General features: G+C 40.4%; 1 long non-coding RNA gene across 2 annotated transcripts; it reads right to left on the bottom strand.

The window, feature by feature from the left end:
* Positions 1–431: 431 nt before the first annotated feature.
* LOC122229936 lies at positions 432–6,313 on the bottom strand. Of its 2 annotated transcripts, none has more exons than XR_006207198.1 (3): positions 6,055–6,313; positions 4,238–4,540; positions 432–702 (listed from the first exon to the last, which is right to left on the bottom strand). It is a non-coding gene; the product is annotated as an uncharacterized LOC122229936 (long non-coding RNA). The 2 variants fall into 2 exon arrangements; XR_006207197.1 differs by lacking the exon at positions 6,055–6,313 and adding an exon at positions 4,932–5,033.
* Positions 6,314–15,643: the final 9,330 nt, after the last annotated feature.

Below are 15,643 nucleotides of genomic sequence, written 5' to 3'. Positions count from 1 at the left end.
AGAGTTCCCCAAATGTTTTTTGTTAAAGAATATAATCATTCCTCAGACATATAGACTTCATTAATTCTCCATTTCTTGTTATATTTCATATTATTTTCAGCAGGACTAAAGAAGCTAAAGTCCTCGATTCTTCTCCCTAGTAATATATAAGCTGTATTTTAATGATGTTAAAAGTATATTCAACTGTACCTACTAAATTACAGGCTTTCTTTTTCATTAGTTATCTGAGGTGAGTATGTGAACATTACTAATATACCTAAATGGTCAAACATACAAGATATTCATGGTATTATTAAATTCATGTGAAACTTCTAGAGATACCACAGAGATAGGTTTGTTCATGTGAGACTACTTTTCAGGGATATGAACTATGGGCATATATATGTATACTTGTGCTCCAGAGGTGCTATTAAATATCTACCAATTATCTCTTGAATTTTGCATAAATATGCACAAAATGTTTTATTCACTAAAGAGTTAACCTGGCAGAAGAGTTATCCATGCAAAGTCTTTAAATGGCTGGTTCAGGCATGGCCTCATGGTCTCAGAAGGTAGAAAAAGTTCTTGTCTACTTGTAAGCTTCTGGCAGTAGGAAATTCTGCACAAATACAAGTGGAGATGTCACATAGAACACAGTTTCTCTTCAAGTCTGGGGTGGGGGGGAGGGTATTCCCTGGCCCAGAGGACGACATGTAGAGGGATCTGGAAAAAAAATTGTTTGATACATGAATGAACGACCCACTAGTTGATCCGAGGTCTTTTCATGCTATTGCTTTATTAATTGTCTGTGCCCCTCAACAACTTGTACTGTCATTAGTGGAGACAAGTTTGGGGACTCCCTTCCCTAATACATGTCAAAAGCATGTAGTCATCGTAATTTAGGCAAAAACATTAATTCAAACTGAAAGAGCAAATAGAGGACTGAGATTGACAAAGAGATGGAAGCTGATTGGAGCTCATCCAAAGTACACGTAGAGGCTGGAACTATGATGAGCCGGTCCCTCGACCAGTGGATATTCTAGACTAGTGGTTGCTCTGTTCAATTCAGAACAAATCAGCAGATACTTTTTATGTGTTAGGCACCAGACATAGTGTTAGGTGCTAGGACTATAGGGGCCTGGAATTCAGGAAACAGGATATACTTACATTTATATAATATTTTATTTACATTTTCAAATAATATGCTCAATATGCTACTCTTCAAGTTCCAGGAAACTTTTTAGCTTAGGCACCTCTAAATTTAAAGTAAAGGGGTAATCTGAAAAAAAAGTATCCTAAATACACTATGTTTTCCTCTCCAGATTTTTTTGGACATTCTGTACTATGTAACAAGTGGGCCTATTGTTTTAAATATACTGAGCATATTGGTTCAAAATGTAAATAATATTCTACTAAAAATATGTTAATCCTGTGTCCCCTAACTTTTCTAATAACACTAAGCAAAACTTACAGAGACAGATTCCCAAGGAGCTCCAGTATAACAGAAAAGGATGTGGGAAAAAAATCATTACATAGACTAAGAGCCATAATAGAGGATACAGAAGGAACAGAAGAAGCAAGAGATTATTGCTTTGGGGGGTGGGGGGTGGATGTAACAGAGGATCAGGAAAGAATTCACAGGTATGTGCTATCTGAGCAGGGTTTGGGGCAATAAATGCATTTACCAAGAGGACAAGAGGGGAAGGAATTCCAAGGAGAGGATGGACATAATGCAAGAACACAAGGCAGGAGACAGAGTTGTATGTACAGAGGACTAGAGTGAGTTTAGTATTGCTCAAAATTCCAACCAGAGGGTGGTGCATTATGTGACCAGCAGGTTGTTCATGTAGATAGGGTAGTAGATGGATTTCTGAGTTGAGGCTAGTGGATCTGCCCAGCTCATCCTTACATGATTCCCCTCACCAGGAGATTATCCCTCACTTTTTTTCAGTTCTCTCTTCCCAGAAACCAAATTAACTTAGTTTCCTCACTTCTTCTGCCCCAACCAAACTAGTCAGAGAAAATCATATAATATTTTGTTTGCCTTGTTAGGGAGTCAAATGTTATTCTCTAGAGTTGCTAGGGAATCAGCAAGTGATTTTTAAGTGAGGAAATAACGTGGTCACAGTTGTTGAGAAAAGGCAGCAGCCCCCATGGTACTTGCATAGCCTCTCAACATGTCTATGATTCAAGAGATTCCAAAGAAAAATTTTTTAAAAGAAGTTGGGATGTTATAAGCAGGCTAAATCTATTTGTTTAATGACAATGTAGGACTATCTATGCTCAGTGCTTGAGGCTGAGGATGGAGGAATAGCAGCCTAGTTATTTATTTCCTCTTAGCCCTAGAACCCTTCTATTCTCCAAAACAAAGAAATTGCTCGAGTCATTCATCATACTCTCTTCATTTATTTCCTTCTCCTTTATTCTACTTTTCAAGTATCAGCAATGGGCAAGACTTGGGTACACAGGAAGAGTAGAGGAATGGTAGCCTTAAGATGAAAGCATCTGGGGCGCCTGGGTGGCTCAGTTGGTTGAGCGTCCGACTTCGACTTAGGTCATGATCTCACACTCATGGGTTAAAGCCCTGCATCGGGCTCTGTGCTGACAGCCCAGAGCCTGGAGCCTTGCTTCGGATTCTGTGTCTCCCTCTCTCTCTGCCCCTCCCCCACTCACATTCTGTCTGTCTGTCTCTCTCTCTCTCTAAAACAAACATAATAATAAGACAAAATTAAAAAAAAAGATGAGAGCATCCATTTTGCTTCTTTCCCTCTTTAGACCTTCACCACAGCAATGAGAATTATTGGTAGTAGGGAAAACCAAAATCCAGGGATCATCTGCAGGTCTTATTTTAGGAACTTGTTTTAGCCTCTTCTGTCACCAAACCTCTCTGGCTCCCCCCACCCTTTTTTTATTTTTAATATTAGAGTTCTTACCAGTTGATATAAGCAGAAATAAAATAATTGAATGTCACCTGGTTTCTGTCTCCCTCTGGGAGAGGAACTACAGCACTCAAATTTCCAGAAGGCAAGCAATTAGAAGAGAAAGCTAAGGATAATCAAGATTTTACTGTACATTTATTGTAACTGTTAAGTTATTTACATTCCTTGACTCCTCCTGGACTGAGCCAGTGTGGTTTGGATGGTAGAAAGGACTTAGGGCAAGGAACCAGGAAGTGGCTCTCTGGATCTCATTCTTCAATTAATTAATTCTGTGTCTTCAGACAAATCATTTCTATGGGTCTGTTTTCTGATCAGGAAAATGAGAGAGTGTGATTATATCAATACCTCTCAAGTTCTACTTTGCATCAGATTCATCTGAGGTGGTTCCAAAATACACAGATTCCCAGATCTGACTGGAGGATAGAATGTAGTGGGTGAGTGGACTCTGCATCAGACTGGCTGGATTTAACCCCCTGCCATAACACTTACCTGGGCGACCTTGAGAAAGTTATTTCAAGTCTGCAATATGTCATTTTTCTCATTTATAAAGCAGAAATAACAATAACAGTATCTACTTTATATTGTCTCTGAAAGGGTAAAATGATATAATGCTTTTAAAACAATTATATTGCCTATATAATACTAAGTATTCAATAGATGTATATATTATCATTTATATAGCCCAGAGTATGTATGTATGGTGTGGTGTGGTGTGGTGTGGTGTGTGTGTGTGTGTGTGTGTGTGTGTGTGTGTGTATTTGGTGCTCCATAAATATCTGGTGAATAAATAACGAAGTATAACTTCAGTGTTTTTTTTAAGCAACTTTTTCCTGTGTCCTGTAATTTGAAATTCTTTATTAGCCCAGGAATTACTTCCCCAAGAGGATAAAGATAGTTTGAGGGAACTGTTTAAGTGTTATGCTCAATCTTTTGCCCTATGCTTACTCTTAGACTGAGAGTCTCATGATAATTAAAAAAATAATTAAATGATAGAAGTCCCACTAGAGGGGGTGAGCCGAGAGAGGCAGAGAATGATTCTCAAGGGCTGCTGGTGGATCTAGCCTTCCACTATATAATACAATGACTCTCACCTAGGTGTGCATCTCCATTTTATTTCACAAGATGCCATGAAATTCTCAGTCACTGTCATTAGAACTGATTTTGAATCACACAAAAAAGCAATATCACATTTTCCGTGTTGTTGACCGAGCAGAAAACAAGACAATGTAACTTTAAAAAAGCGTGAACATCAAGGATATGAAAAATAGAGAGCGAACTTCTATCCCCCATTAACCCACTGATCAAAACATTACACGCACATTGAGTTGTGTTTTTTACGGTGGTAGTGGTGGTGGTCCCTCGCTAAACATTCAGCTTGTGATTCCCCCGCGGTGTTTCTGGTGAGAGGAGTTACCAGTTTAGTAAGGCGGCGGGGGAGGAAATCGCCTCGAAATCTCTGGAGGTGGCCTCCTAGAAAGATCGCTGGGAGGGGAGGAGCTCTGATTGTCCTAGAAGAAAAGCATGGCCCCATCCGGGAAGTCAAGGCTTGCCGGGAGGCTGCTTTGGCGGCTCTGGGTCCTGGAGGTGGCAGACGCGGGAGCGATCAACCGCAGAGCTGGGGCCTGTGCGGGTGGAGGGGGCTTAATGTATGGAAGTGAAAGACGCAGTGACAGACGGACACGCGTGGGCTCCGGCCTATCCCAACCACGCGCGGGAACGGGGCTGAAACTGACCAGGGCCATCCTTGCCTGGCAGGCGTAGCAGCCGCCTGAGATATGCTCTGCAACTACCGGCGCCGCTGCGGGCCGGGAGCCCTGGGCCTCGCCCGGCGCGGCAGCCCCTCCCCTCCGGAGCCCGCGCTTCCGCCCGAGACCCGGCGGCGGCCGTGACCGTGGCCGAGCCGCGCCTTCCGCCTGCGCCTGGGAGCTGCCGCCGCCCGCCCGCGCCCCTGCGCGCCGCGCCCACAGGCCGCTGCAACGGGGAGCTCCCGGGCCCAGGGCCTCTACCACGCACCGAAGACCCTCTCGGGGCTGGACGCTGGGAGGGGTCAACCAGCCCTGCGTCGCTGCCGCTCGGGATGGGCCACTCGGCACCTGCGGCCGCTTGGGAGCACAGACTTGGCGGGGCCATGGCCGGCGGCCGCCGCCAAGGCGAGCTGGGAGGAAGAACGGAATCAGTGGAGTCTCTTTCCTCTCCCAGACTCCCAGCGACACTGGAGGGCCCGACCCCCCAGCGCTGACGGGCGGGACCCTCGGAGGGGACCGACTAGATCCCAGACCTCCTGCCGCCACCAGCAGGTTGGGGGCGCCAGTACTCGTGCTGTGAGCTCCTAGTGGGACTTCTCCGTTGTCGTCCTAAAGACCCGCCGCCGGAGGTGTCTTCCCGCTTAAACAAAGTCTGGTGTGGAAGACGATTCTCCTTCTTCCCCTTCCTCCCTTCCCCCACCCACTTTCGTTCATCTGCCTCTTGCCATCATCCCAAAGGGCCAGAGCAAATATGGACATAAGTGAAGAAGTTAGGATACTGGAAAGTGTGTGTGTGTGTGTGTGTGTGTGTGTGTGTGTGTGTGTGTGTGTTAGGAGAGTGGTAGTAGGGCGGAAGAAATTAATGAAAATAAGAATAGGAAATATCTGAGTAACAATGGCACACACGTTCTGAGCCTGTTAGCAGTCTTGGCTATGTCCAAGTGGAGGCAATTTTTACATACGCAGTTCTAGGAGAAAATTTCGCATATACAGGCATCAGTGGCAGCTCGGGGTAACTGGGAGCTTTCTTCTCAGTATTTATTTTACTTTTCTGAAGCATATCCATATTCCCATCAAAGGGACTGGAGAAATAACACGCTGTTGGGAGACCATTACTGGACACAGCTGAGTCAGCTTCCCAGGGTGGGATGGCCTTTGTCACCTATGCTTGTGTCACTGGACTCTCTGGTCAAGGTGTAATATGAGGGGACAGATGCTTCAGGGGATTGGGAGAGCCCCACGCTGTGCTCTAATGAATATCCTCATCCCGACTGAGAATGAAAGGTTTTCAGAAGGAAGAGGTGGGTTGCTGAATAGGTGGGTGGAAAATAAACTGAACCCTTAGGGTATCCTGGACCCCGCCCTAACTCCCGCCCATCCTGAGCCTTCACCAAAGCAGCGTCAGATTCCCCTTCACAATACAACATCCTCTCCTTCACTTGCCAACCCCTCCGTGAAAACGCGGCGGCCAGAGTTGACTGTCTCCGAAAAACAGGTTCTCCGAGAGTCCTTTCGCTACTGCGTAGTCATGGAATATTCTTTTATTCAAGAGGCCTCTTCTAGTTGATTCTAACCGGATTCGGACTATTGTTCGCCTCACCACCGATAGGGGGCAGCAGATACTCTGCGATGCCCCGGCGACGATTAGGAAGAGCGTCCTGCTGTCCCTGAGAAACGAGTATAATTGAACGTTTGGAGTAGGAGGCACGACCTACCGCCTCTACGTCCACCGTAGCAGGTCCTGCGTCCCTGGCCTCGGACCCTGGACTCCTTCTGGGGACCCTGGGGTTTCCCTGGGCAAGGAGTGGGCGCAATCATCTGTAAATTTAGCGCACAGCATAAATTACTATGTATGCAAATGTTATGATTAATAAAATGTACAGGCATTTGAGAGTGTTACAGAACTATTGAAGCTTTTGACGTTTTAAAAGTTTTCTTAGTCACTAGAGAAAACTACGGCTATCACAATGTGTTTGGACGGTGGCAGCGGGATCTGTTAAATTGTTTTGAATTTTACAAAGACTTCTCTTAATAGAAGAAGTTGGGAACTACTGCTGACCTATAGAGTCATCAGATTACTGCGGTGACGGTTCCGAGGCATCTAGGAAGGGAAGCCGGGAGGACCGGGCAGTTGGGCCAGGGCGTGTGTCTGCGGGCGAGGCCATACGTCTGCAGCGCAGAGCTTTTCCGAGATCGCGGCGCTGTGGCGGCTCGGATTGGTCCAGACCGGGAGAGATCGGGCAGCGGCCGGATTTTCGTGAAAACCTATCGCCCTTGATAGCCTAGCATTTTTGAATTCTCTGAATTGTCAAAAGGACGTTATAGATCGTATACAAAGCCACGTTTTCTCAGAAACGAGCACTTTTTTTTTTTTTTTTTTTTTAGTAAATTAAAAATACATTTGTGGAGCACTGATTTTTTTTTTTAAGAAAAGGAAATGCGATGTAAAAATATAGAGGCTATTACAGTTATCTCTAAATATTGTTTTTACAAAGTGACAACTTCTAAGTTATATGAATGAAAAAGTACATAAATCTTATGCACAATTTAAAGACCTTAATTAATCCCTGAACTACCTTTGCAAAGTAGGGAAGAATTAGTTTTTAATTACAGAATTTATCATAAAGCTAAGATGTTTTCATTTTATTACAGTTATGAACAAAACATATTGATAACTACTTTTAATGTTTTTTCCCAACACTGTAACACTTTGTAGAAATGCAGCCATGATTACAAAAGAAAGGAAGAATTTAAATAGTAACTGTCAGAAATTTCATTAACATGGAAGTCCATATTACAATGTAAGAATGTAGAATCTCCCCAAAATAATGATGAATACTAATTAATGTAGTATGAAACTGGTAGGAAAATACTAAATTTGAATTTGAGAGGGCTTAGGAGGAATTAGAAGTGGAGAAGAGAAGGACTGACTTGTGGTCCAGGTGGGACAAAGAAAGTGACTAGATCCAAATAGGAGATTTCCAAACTGGGTTGAAAATCCTATCCTAAGAGAAACCAGAGACCCACCTGCTTCTTTGGATAGTCATTCTTACAGCTCTTGAACCAGAGGACTGGTTCACCATGAGATCTGGAACACAGATCTTTGTGCCTAAAGATAAACTTGAGCAATTTTTAATTTGCTAAAGACCAATGCTATTTACCTTTAAATGTATGTATTAAGCAATTGCACACTGAGTATGGACCATGTTTTATTCCATGTTTTGAAGGTGGCCAAAATTGCACCAATGACCAACCACAAGTTTCTTTTTAAAAAATGTTTGCCACAGATTGGCAATAATATGAAATATTTGTAATCTCAAGTTTTGAAGCAGTATATTGGTGTTTAACACAACTTACTTTATTTGCATAATGATAATGGCTGTCATTTGGTGTGCCACCCAACAGCTCTATGAGGCAGATGTCATTAGCTCCATTTCACGTATAAGGAAACTGAGGTACAAAGAGCTTAAGCTACTTGCCTAAGTTTACATAGTTATTAACTGGAGAGCCACTTTCTGATTCTAGAGCCCAAAGTTTTTATATATTCTTGCTGCACATCTTGAGACTACAGTGTATTCCTGTAGGGGACACATCTAGACTCCCAGATGTCTGCTGACTGAGCAAAAACAGGCAAACTCATTTCTATCACAATTTGAGATCAAAACCTAAATTAATAAAACAAAACAAAAGACAAAACCCCTATATGCCACAGATAATCTCAGTCTGGAGTTTCTATATCCCAAAAGATATATGGAGGTAAAAATGGGATAGGGAGGTGTCCACAAACTATTTTAAAAATTTAACAATCTAAGCAGAAATCACATAATTACTGCAGATACATTAAAATTCTGCTATGTTTGCTTTGCCTGGTGTTACATGAATACAGAGCTGTATTTCCTGTAAAACAGGAAAATGAATTAACTGTTACTAAATAAATGTCGCTTATTTGCTAGACAATATCTTTACGTTAGATCCGTGGAGTGTTGTAAAAATGATAATAAATATTAAAAAGGAGACTTTGGACATGAAAAGGAACCACTGATGCATGGTAAAATCTCATATAATATAGTTAGTTATTCTCTTAGATATTACTCCTACCACTTAATAAATAGTAGGTCTCCGATAATAATAACAGACTTTTGCTGCCTTGGGGGGATTTAATATTGCATTTCCACAAGTACAACATTGTTTACTTGTTCAATTGTTACATTGTTCAATTGTTATTTGAAGAACACTAATGTAAATTGGTCATATTTAAATAATCAATACCATTTATTCAAGGCCTCAAAAGATCGTGGGGAAGGAGTATGTTTGGAGATTACGGGTACCTGGTTTCATAGCATGGTTTCCTTAGATCCTCCTGATAGCTCCCTTACCTAGAGTGTGTCTGGTAATTCTCAAATATTTTGGTCTCAGCACCCCAAAAGCTTTTGTTGATGTGAATTGTATCTATGGATACTCATTGTGTTAGGAATTAAACTTGGAGAAATGTTTAAACTATTTGTTACTAACTTATAATAATGATCAGGCCACTGCATATTAATACAAATGACATATTTTTCATGAAAAATAATGATACTTCCCAAAACAAACTGAAAAAGATGTCTTCTGTTTTGTAAATGTCTTTAATATCTAACTTAATATCTAGCTGGCTCTAAGCAGATAGATTTTCACATTTCCTTCTGCATTCCAAAAATTGTGATATGGTGTATAGTTTGAAGTGTTTGAAAAAAATCTGGCCTCAAAGAAATATATAGTAGGGGCGCCTGGGTGGCTCAGTCGGTTGAGCGTCCGACTTCAGCTCAGGTCATGATCTCGCAGTCTGTGAGTTCAAGCCCCGCATCGGGCTCTGTGCTGACTGCTCAGAGCCTGGAGCCTGTTTCCGATTCTGTGTCTCCCTCTCTCTCTGACCCTCCCCCGTTCATGCTCTGTCTCTCTCTGTCTCAAAAATAAATAAACGTTAAAAAAAATTAAAAAAAAAAAGAAATATATAGTAGGAAAAGGGAAGAGTATTTTATTAGCTTTTTTCAGATTATTGTCATTATTCTTTGATATTACTCCAAAATTCTTCAAGTGGTAGTTTTTAAAAAGTTAGTGATAATTTAAAAAAATGTGGAGTTTAAATCCATATCAATACACTTTTCATATTCTGTTACCTTAAAGCCCATTGGTTTACTGAATGGACCTTTTACCCATGCATGATTTGTAATATCATGCACTGGTCATTTGGAAACTGTTGATTCACTGAATTATGCAGATTTTTCAAACTTTGACTAATTTCATCATACAGTACCAAAAACATCTCATATTCATTCGTTATATGCTTGATTTCCTCAGGAAAAATTTTACATACAAGTTTTCCAAAATTCAAGTTAAAATCTAAATCTTAGATTTTATCTGCTTAAAACCTCGTATTTTATCATTGGTAAGAAATACAGTTGGTTGTTTTCCTTGAAGTGACAGGCTTACTGTTGTTTATATCTGAGACAATATTTGCCAAATACTCAAGTCTGATAAACCATAGTCTGTCAGTTGTTTTTTCAAATAAAAATGCCACTCTATGAAGAAAGTGACTAGTTCAACTTGAAACTCAGTTGTACGAATGCTTTTTCTCAAGACAGCCGTTGTACTTCTGTATGTAGCAGAAGTACTTTATGTCTCCCTCCCATTGTATCCCAGAGAATACTAAGAAAACATGGCCTAAAGAGTCAGCATTTAATAAAATTAATAATTTTCACTGCTTTATCAAAGGCATTCTTAAGTGAAAATTACTTTCTTCCTGTCCTCCTCCCCTTCCTCTCCCTCTTCCCCCTTGCCCCACTCCCGCACCTCTCCTTCTCACTTCCCCTACCTGCCCCTTTTCCCCCTCTCCTTTTTTGCTGCCATTATGTGATGAGGAACAATACAGTTTCACTTGCTTTGACTTAATTACATGCTGCCATGTTGTTAGTTGTCTTCTGTCTACAAATCTAATCTCTCTCATTAGGAACTGTATCATTTATGTCACTGTATCCTGACCACTGTTGAAATTCTTGGCACTCAGTACTATTAAAGTTTGTTGATGATTTATTGACACACTGGAAATAGTGGTTCACGTACACACATGTGTTATCACATACCACATACTAGGTTTTTTTTTAATGTTTATTTATTTTTGATAGAGACAGAGCACAAGCAGCGGTGGGGCAGAGAGAGAGGGAGACACAGAATCCAGGCTCCGAGCTGTCAGCACAGAGCCCGACTTGGGGCTCCAACTCACAGTTGATGACATCATGACCTGAGCTAAAGTCAGAGGCTTAGCCAACTGAGCCACCCAGGCACCCTGGTAATTGTTTTTGATTTTTACTTATGGTACTAAGTGACGATGATGATTTTGGGGGCATACACTTATTCAGAGGATGGGAAGGAACAATTGTCATGATATAATTTTTTCAAACAGTAACGTCACTGGCAGCCATGTTCATGTGCATGCTCTATTTTAGCTTAGCTATTCCACTGCTAGTACTCAGGACACGACTTCACATAACAGGTGTGTAAGAGTTCAAGTCCGGTCTGTGATGCATTTAAAATATTACAGTCACTAGCACCACCAGAGGAATGGCTTCTAACAGTAAAGGGCTTGTCCAATTTGTTGGACAAGCTGAAAAGCACAGCTGAGCATTGGACAGTTCATTAGTTCCACTCCTTTGGGTCATGCGAGACTTTTTAAATATGTGAGGAAGTTCTGTTGTCTGCGCAGTCACAAACCATCTCCTAAAAATAACACAATGCCTGTATTTTGCACTCTTCACACCCTTAGTCTTTACTATTAGAAATCATGTAGTGACAGAATCATCCCTAAAAGTAGCAAGGGGAAGTGAAATCGTGCAGGCAATTTATTGCCAGGAGCAATACCTCATTTTCAGTATGGGGATATTACTTCTCTTTTTGTAAATACATTTGCTGAGAATAACTCACCACATGTATGATTCAGTGGTAATAAAGACAGGCCAAGAAAGTAGGTAAGAATCCCCAGTATGCGTTCTTTTAACATGACTAAGATTTAGATTTTAACTTGATGAGTAGTAGGTGTGTTCGAGCCTGTTCCCCATAAAGTAGCATATGCAATGTCAATATTTCACTAGTAATCCTTCCTGGGTGGGGAGATAACCAATAAGGTAGCCTCTAGCCACATAAAATGTGGCTAGTGCAACTGAGGAACTTGATTTTTAATCTTATTTAATTTTAATTTATTTAAATTTAAATTTGAAAATCATTTTTCAGTTCGGTTATAGGAAGATTTAATTATGTTTGGAAAAACCTGGGTCTGTTAGTCTACTTTCTCAACTGCAAATTTTATGAAATCTAAATACCAATCAAAATTTCCAAAGACAATTTAATGACTAAATTGAAGTGCACTGCAAATGTAAAATTCAAAATTTACAATTCAGTGACTTCATATGATAAAAAGGTAAAATATCTCAGTAATTTTTTATACTGAGTATATGATGAAATGGCAGTATTTGAATATATTGGGTTACATAAAATATATTATTAAAATTTATTTTAACCATTACTTTTATTTATTCACTAGTTTAATTAATTTATTTATTACTTATTTATCATTATTTTTTACTTTTTTTAGTATAATTTATCGTCAGATTGGTTTCCATACAACACCCAGTGCTCATCCCAACAAGTGCCCTCTTCAATGCCTATCACCCACTTTCCCCTCTCCCCTACCGTCCATCAACCCTCCTCAGTTTGTTCTCTGTATTTAAGAGTCTCTTATGGTTTGCCTGCCTCCCTCTCTGTAACTTTTTTTCCCCCTTCCCTTCTCCCATGGTCTACTTTTAAGTTTCTCAAGATCCGCATATGAGTGAAAACATATGGTATCTGTCTTTCTCTGTATGGCTTATTTCACTTAGCATAATACCCTCCAGTTCTATCCACATTGCTGCAAATGGCATGATTTCATTCTTTCTCGTTGCCAAATAGTATTCCATTGTACATATAAACCACATCTTCTTTATCTATTCATCAGTTGATGGACATTTAGGCTGTTTCCATAATTTGGCTATTGTTGAAAGCACTGCTATAAACATTGGGGTACAAGTGCCCCTATGCATCAGCACTCTCTATCCCTTAGGTAAATTCCTAGCAGTCCTATTGCTGGATCATAGGGTAGGTCTATTTTTAATTTTTTGAGGAACCTCCACACTGTTTTCCAGAGAGGCTGCACTAGTTTGCATTCCCACCAATAGTGCAAGAGGGTTCCCATTTCTTCACATCCTCACCAGCATCTATAGTTTCCTGAGTTCTTCATTTTAGCCACCCTTCCCTGTGTGAGGTGGTATCTCAGTGTGGCTTTGATTTGTATTTCCCTGATGATGAGTGACGTTGAGCATCATTTCATGTGTCTGTTCACCATCTGGATATCTTCTTTGGAAATTGTCTAGTCATGTCTTCTGCCCATTTCTTCACTGGATTATTTGTTTTTCAGGTGTGGAGTTTGGTGATTCTTTATAGATATTGGATACTAACCCTTTATCTGATATGTCATTTGCAAATATCTTTTCCATCAGTTGCCTTTTAGTTTTGTTGTTTCCTTTGCAGTGCAGAAGCTTTTTATCTTGTTGAGGTCCCAATAGTTCATTTTTGCTTTTAATTCCCTTGCCTTTGGAGATGTGTTGAGTAAGAAATTGCTGCAGTTGGGGCGCCTGGGTGGCTCAGTCGGTTAAGCGTCCGACTTCAGCTCAGGTCACGATCTCGCAGTCTGTGAGTTCGAGCCCGCGTTGGGCTCTGGGCTGACTGCTCAGAGCCTGGAGCCTGCTTCTGATTATGTGTCTCCCTCTCTCTCTGTCCCTCCCCCATTCATGCTCTGTCTCTCTCTGTCTCAAAAATAAATAAACGTTAAAAAAAAATTAAAAAAAAAAAAAGGAATTGCTGTGGCTGAGATCAAAGAGGTTGTTGTTGCTTGCTTTCTCCTCTAGGGTTTTGATGGCTTCCTGTCTCACATTTAGGTCTTTTATCCATGTGGAGTTTATTTTTGTGTATGGTGTAAGACAGTGGTCTAGTTTCGTTCTTCTCCCAGCACCATTTGCTAAAGAGACTTTTTTCCATTGGATACTCTTTCCTGCTTCATCAAAGCTTAGTTAGCCATACATTTGTGGGTCCAATTCTGGGTTCTCTATTCTATTCCATTGTTTTTTAAAAATTAATTAATTAATTAATTAATTAATGTATTTATTTTAAGTAATCTCTATGCCCAATGTGCGGTTTAAACTCATGACCCCAGGATCAGGAGTCACATGCTTCACTGACTGAGCCAGCCATGTGCCCCCATTTTAGCCATTGCCTTTTACTATTTTTGTTGTTTTGTTGCAGCACCCAGATAACTTACAATTACATGTGTGCCTCTTCTGTTTCTACTGGGCAGTTTTCTCCTAGGTCACTTTTTCCTACCTATGTAAATAAGAAGGCAAATGAAAAATTATTATGTTTTAATTTCATCCTCATTATGTGAGATATAGATTTGCTCAAATAAATTGATATACAAAAATTTATTATGCACCTGATCAGAACACTTCAAAGGCTTCTACACTAAGTCAATATTATTTTAAAATTCTGTATTATGCAGTGCCAGATCTACCTTGCATCCAGTTTGTATTCTGTGAATCTTTTAAAAAAATTTTTTAACTTTATTTTTTAGAGCAGTTTTAGGCTACAACCAAACTGAGCAGAGAGTTCCCATACACTTCTTCCCTACCACATGCACAGTTTTTTTCACTATCTGCACCAGAGTGGCACATTTAATACATTTTATTCAAAAATGGAATTGAGAGACACCTAGATGGCCCAGTCAGTTAAGCGTCCAACTTTTTTAAAAATTTTTTCAATATTTATTTATTTTTGAGAGAGAGAGAGAGAGGGAGTGAGTGTGAGCAGGAGAGGGGCAGAGAGAGAGGAAGACACAGATTCTGAATCAGACTCCAGGCTCTGGGCTGTTAGCACAGAGCTGGCTGCGGGGTTTGAACTCACGAACCGTGAGATCATGATCTGAGCTGACGTCCAAAGCCCAAACAACTGAGCCACCCAGGCACCCCAAGTGTCCAACTCTTGATTTTGTCTGGGATTGTGATCTCACTGTTGTAAGATCAAGCCCTGTGTTGGGCTCTGCGTTGACAGCATGGAGCCTGCTTGGGATTCTCTCTCTCCCTGTGTGTCTGCCCCTCCCTCATTGGCTCGTACCCTTTTCTTTCTCTCTCAAAATAAGTAAATAAACATTAAAAAATGGAATTGAAATAAGGGTTTGCAATGTTTTAAAAACAACTCTGTTCCTGATTAGAATATTATAGTATTGAAGAAAATTTGAAAATATAAAAACATATTTTTTAAAACAAGAAAGGAAATTAACTATGGTCTTCAAATTGAAAAAAAGTCAATTCACAATTTGTTGTCAGTTTCTTTTCTCTGTGTATAAGTATACATTATGATCATTCTGTAACATAGTTTAATAACTCTCTTTAGTCACTTTATAAATATTTGAGTATTTTCTAATGTAATTGTTTTTTTTTCAATATATGAAATTTATTGTCAAATTGGTTTCCATACAACACCCAGTGCTCATCCCAAAAGGTGCCCTCCTCAATACCCATCACCCACCCTCCCCTCCCTCCCACCCCCCATCAACCCTCAGTTTGTTCTCAGTTTTTAAGAGTCTCTTATGCTTTGGCTCTCTCCCACTCTAACCTCTTTTTTTTTTTTTTTTCCTTCCCCTCCTCCATGGATTTCTGTTAAGTTTCTCAGGATCCACATAAGAGTGAAAACATATGGTATCTGTCTTTCTCTGTATGGCTTATTTCACTTAGCATCACACTCTCCAGTTCCATCCACGTTGCTACAAAGGGCCATATTTTGTTTTTTCTCATTGCCATGTAGTACTCCATTGTGTATATAAACCACAATTTCTTTATCCATTCATCAGTTGATGGACATTTA

The sequence above is a fragment of the Panthera leo genome, chromosome C2 (genome assembly GCF_018350215.1).
Source record: "Panthera leo isolate Ple1 chromosome C2, P.leo_Ple1_pat1.1, whole genome shotgun sequence".
Classification (NCBI taxonomy): Eukaryota; Metazoa; Chordata; class Mammalia; order Carnivora; family Felidae; genus Panthera; species Panthera leo.
The sequence above is the reverse complement of the archived record's forward strand: the minus strand, read 5'-3'. Positions and strand labels throughout refer to the sequence as shown.